At 48.9% G+C, this 5426-nt stretch overlaps 1 protein-coding gene across 2 annotated transcripts in view; it reads right to left on the minus strand.

Annotated features, from left to right (window-relative positions):
• The window catches only part of LOC133115305 (vesicle-fusing ATPase-like), a 63026-nt gene that overhangs the window by 48363 nt on the left and 9237 nt on the right, over positions 1–5426 (minus strand). Inside the window, exon 1 of one of the 2 annotated variants that reach the window (XM_061225149.1) lies at positions 24–36. The exons of the other annotated variant lie outside the window; for it this stretch is intronic. The gene's annotated coding sequence lies outside the window, so the exon portion shown is untranslated. Of the gene's footprint in view, positions 1–23; positions 37–5426 lie in introns of those variants that run through there. 2 annotated transcript variants of the gene reach the window in all.

Below are 5426 nucleotides of genomic sequence, written 5' to 3' on the forward strand. Positions count from 1 at the left end.
GCCAGGGAAGCATACATACATACCTTGAAAAATATTACCACCTGGGGCCAGCGAGGGCAAGCGGGAGGGAGGGGAAGAGGGCGTCAGAAACAGGTCTGCAAAGAGCCAGGAGCCAGCCACACAGGGGCCACACAGGGGCCACACTAACAAACAGCCTGACCAAGACCTGACCAAGAGCCTAATGCAGGGTATAGGGAGGGAAGTCACTCATTCACCGAAGGATGCTTTCTAAGATGATAAAATCTAGGCATACATTTAAAAGACTTCAGACTAAGATAAACAGTAAACTGTAAGGTATTAGCTATGCATTTGTTATTTGTGATCTTGATGTGGAATTGACCAGAAATTGGCTAAACTGACATTTTCACATGACTTTAAAAAAAAGTTCTGTTCGAAGAAAAACTATTCTGGTGATAATGTTTTGGAATGTTTACCTTGGGAGCATCATTTATCAGATTAGATCTGGTGCCGAGTGCGTTGGTGATTTATTTACACAACCTTAAAAAGCCATCACAGAATCTAAAACGTTGCACACTCACTCTCCATAAGCAGTGATTCATTTCAGCAGAGAAGGCTGAGACATAATTCTAGGCATGTCAGTATCTGAAATGTTGGCCTCCATCAACTGGGAGGACTATACACTGGCATATGACCAAAACAATTAGTACATGAGACAACATTTACCACAGACTAGACATCCTGGCGATATCAGTCCCTGAGTTAAATGAGGCCCTACATTAGGCAGAATGTCGATTTTATATTTCGGATTTTCAGGGATGGTGAAACCTTTGGGATGCTATCAATAGCACCACCACTCTGAGGGAGGCATACGCAGCTGAGTGGCACTCTTCCTTCCCGTGGCTCTGTTTCAGCGCTGGGACGGGCATCGCCCTGATTAAACCAGCCCTGCCGTGTCCTGAGTCTGGCTGCAGAGGGCGCTCCTGAGTCCAAACAAACCACACACCGTTTTCATCTGAAGGAGCCTTCTGCACTCCAGTGTGTTAAAGAGCAGTGTGTTAAACTGCAGAGTGACGTTCACACACGCAGGTGCGTGTGACTTCTTCATTCCACACCATCACAACATACACAGGCAAGTTTCCCAGCAATCTCTACATATTATCAGAAAAGACAAGCCTACTGCTTTTAAAGAAAGTCGGTTTCCAAAGATTTGTTACCATTTACATTACAGAGATAACTTCATAATTTGTGTTTGCAATATGGTAAATGGTTGGCATTTATATAGCGCCTTTATCCAAAGCGCTGTACAATTGATGCTTCTCATTCACCCATTCATACACACACACAGAAACAAAGTCCGCCCTGCTCATTCAGACCCATTAGTGCTGTTATTACACCGGTTAATCCAGGAATATCACACAGGCAGGAAGTGGCTTTGGGGCTTAGTGACTGACGCAGGAGTGGGTCCACAGGAAGCCCAGCCCCACATCACCTGACCTCCGCCACACACGCCAAGAGGAGACAACTCACTCCACTTCAGAATCAGAAGACTTCTGTGAATTGCCCTGAAGCTAATGAGGACGTTAGCGACAGTGCTGCCGGTTTAATGGGGGTGTAATGGAGGGGCGAATGCAGGCCATCAGGCAGGAGCGTCTCATTTCACTCCATCCCCCCGACGTCCTCAACGGAGCTCCGGGAGAACATTCCAGCAACCTCACAGGCCTCACCCACACAGAGGGGACATCAGCCTCACAGGCCCAACTGTGCGGATCTTACCATGGCCACAGCGCGGCTGAACCACCAACCTCCCAGGACCCAGTCATGCACCTTAGCCGCTAGGCTACAGTCACGTACCTTAGCCGCTAGGCTACAGTCACGTACCTTTGCCGCTAGGCTACAGTCACGTACCTTAGCCGCTAGGCTACAGTCACGTACCTTAGCCGCTAGGCTACAGTCACATACCTTAGCCGCTAGGCTACAGTCACGTACCTTAGCCGCTAGGCTACAGTCACGTACCTTCGCCGCTAGGCTACAGTCACGTACCTTACCGCTAGGATACAGTCACGTACCGTAGCCGCTAGGCTACAGTCACGTACCTTAGCTGCAAGGCTACAGTCACGTACCTTAGCTGCTAGGCTACAGTCACGTACTGTAGCCGCTAGGCTACAGTCACGTACCTTAGCCGCTAGGCTACAGTCACGTACCTTAGCCGCTAGGCTACAGTCACGTACCTTAGCTGCAAGGCTACAGTCATGTACCTTAGCTGAAAGGCTACAGTCACGTACCTTAGCTGCAAGGCTACAGTCACGTACCTTAGCTGCAAGGCTACAGTCACGTACCTTAGCTGCTAGGCTACAGTCACGTACCTTAGCCACTAGGCTACAGACTGCCTGCTTGTACACACACTAGTCTCTGAGCCGATTGGCTCATATGGGGATCCATGCAGAGAAGAGGTTTGGGACAGGGAGAATAGACCTGCTGTGATCATATGAAATATCAAAGTCTCACCACAGCACCACCATGTTAAATAAAGAGAGAACTGGTGTGTGTTCATTATTCATCACTCTGTGTACGGTCTGAGACGCTGGGAGTGTATCTCAGTTCTGAGCACACTGGGAGTGGCAGCACATTTTAACAAAGCTAGTGTAGGGAAAATTCACAGAGCAGGAGACCCCCCCCCCCCCCCCAAAAAGTACAAATCAAAATCAGACTCTGCCCTAATGAACAAGCTGGTTCCTCCAACGCTTTCGAAAATGTAGGCTAAGAGTGTATCAATATATATGTATACACAACATATAATCAATATATCATATGTATGCTGTTTTTATTAAATTGAATGAACCTAGAACCTGTTTATAACCAAGCTTATGAAAACGCAAGAAACCAGTGTACACTGTCGAAAGGAGAGCAAAGACTGCAAGATTAAAGAATATGTTTAGTCACTTAGAATAAAGTAGTGATTAGATGTGTAGTAATATATATTCCATAATTTCTTTGATGATTAATGTATATCTTCTATGATGTCACTGCTGTTCAGTTTACCTATACTTTCTATGACTTACTTTTATTTTTCATTTGATGTCTATCATATAATTTCTATGATTTTGATTTGACTGATGCTCAGTACATCTGTGTACTCCTTCATGACTTTTTACTGATGAATATTGTTATTAGAAATGCATAGGTGACCCACATGTAATAATCCAAAGTTAAGTGAAATGATGAATATGAGGTGGAAATCACCAAAACTGATCTATAGGTCGTAGAAAGTTCTGGAAAACACTATATAGTGAATAGCACCGTGTTTCATATGTTTTTCATGTTAAAAAGTTAAGTTTATTAGACGACACAGCCTATAGCACAAAATGTATGGAAAATGATCTTTCTTTGTTTTGGGAATCAAGGGGAAAATTCGCCACAGTGGTTTCAGGACTGAAAAGTAAACATCTGCAACATAGCCAAGTCATATGATGGTTTTTAAGAAAGCTATTGGTTGTACTGAGATAAGGATTGTGCATAAAAATAAGGTTTTGTCTATTATTCAAGGTTGGAAATCTGAGGATTTGAACTGGCTTTTGTGCACGTGTGCTACAATAAAGTCAAATTTTCTGCAGACTTTGCTTTCGTGGGATCTTTTCACTTCCTGGAATTGTTTTACAACTGATTAGAGATCGGACCTTGAGAGCTTCTGTTTCCTAGCAACAACACTAGCAGGAGAGGGGGGGAGAGAGAGAGAGAGATGGACAGAGATTTGAGGGAGAGAGAGATGAGGGGAGGGGAGAGAGATGGACAGAAGGGAGAGAGGGGGAGAGAGAGGGAGAGATGATCAGAGAGATGGGAGGGGGAGAGAGAGAGGAGGGGAGAGAGATGGAAAGAGAGATGGGAGGGGGAGAGAGAGAGGAGGGGAGAGAGATGGACAGAGAGATGGGAGGGGGAGAGAGAGAGAGGAGGGGAGAGAGATGGACAGAGAGATGGGAGGGGGGAGAGAGAGAGGAGGGGAGAGAGATGGACAGAGAGATGGGAGGGAGAGAGAGAGGGGAGAGATGACAGAGAGATGGGAGAGGGAGAGAGAGGGGGAGAGATGGACAGAGAGATGGAGGGAGAGAGAGAGGGGGAGAGATGGACAGAGAGATGGGAGGGAGAGAGAGAGGGGGAGAGATGACAGAGAGATGGAGGGGGAGAGAGAGGGGAGAGATGGACAGAGAGATGGGAGGAGAGAGAGGGGGAGAGATAACAGAAGGGAGAGAGGGGAGAGAGAGGGAGAGATGATCAGAGAGATGGAGGGGAGAGAGAGAGGAGGGGAGAGAGATGGACAGAGAGATGGGAGGGGGAGAGAGAGGGGAGGAGAGAGAGATGGACAGAGAGATGGGAGGGGGAGAGAGAGGGGGAGAGATGGACAGAGAGATGGGAGGGAGAGAGAGAGGGGAGAGATGGACAGAGAGATGGAGGGAGAGAGAGGGGGAGAGATGGACAGAGAGATGGGAGGGGGAGAGAGAGAGGAGGGAGAGAGATGGACAGAGAGATGGGAGGGAGAGAGAGAGGGGGAGAGATGGACAGAGAGATGGAGGGAGAGAGAGAGGGGGAGAGATGGACAGAGAGATGGGAGGGAGAGAGAGGGGGAGAGATGGACAGAGAGATGGGAGGGGGAGAGAGAGAGGAGGGGAGAGAGATGGACAGAGAGATGGGAGGGAGAGAGAGAGGGGGAGAGATGGACAGAGAGATGGGAGGGGGAGAGAGAGAGGAGGGGAGAGAGATGGACAGAGAGATGGGAGGGGAGAGAGAGAGGAGGGGAGAGAGATGGACAGAGAGATGGGAGGAGAGAGAGAGAGGGGGAGAGATGGACAGAGAGATGGAGGGAGAGAGAGATGAGGGGAGGGGAGAGAGATGGACAGAAGGGAGAGAGGGGGAGAGAGAGGGAGAGATGATCAGAGAGATGGGAGGGGAGAGAGAGAGGAGGGGAGAGAGATGGAAAGAGAGATGGGAGGGGGAGAGAGAGAGGAGGGGAGAGAGATGGACAGAGAGATGGGAGGGGGAGAGAGAGAGGAGGGGAGAGAGATGGACAGAGAGATGGGAGGGGGAGAGAGAGAGGAGGGGAGAGAGATGGACAGAGAGATGGGAGGGAGAGAGAGAGGGGGAGAGATGACAGAGAGATGGGAGGGAGAGAGAGGGGGAGAGATGGACAGAGAGATGGGAGGGGGAGAGAGATGAGAGAGAGATGCCAGAACTGCACTGCCAGCCGCGTGTTGCCATGGCGGCAGCGTATCAGAGCAGAGTCTCAGCCCACCGTTATCCCTGCTGCTCACACTCACACACACACACACACACACTCACACTCACACACACACACACACACACACACACACACACACACACACACTCACACTCACACACACACACACACCCACTCTCACACACACGCATCTCACACACTCTCTCACACACCCACGCATCTCACACACTCTCACACA

This window comes from Conger conger, chromosome 16 (assembly GCF_963514075.1).
Source record: "Conger conger chromosome 16, fConCon1.1, whole genome shotgun sequence".
Lineage (NCBI taxonomy): Eukaryota > Metazoa > Chordata > Actinopteri > Anguilliformes > Congridae > Conger > Conger conger.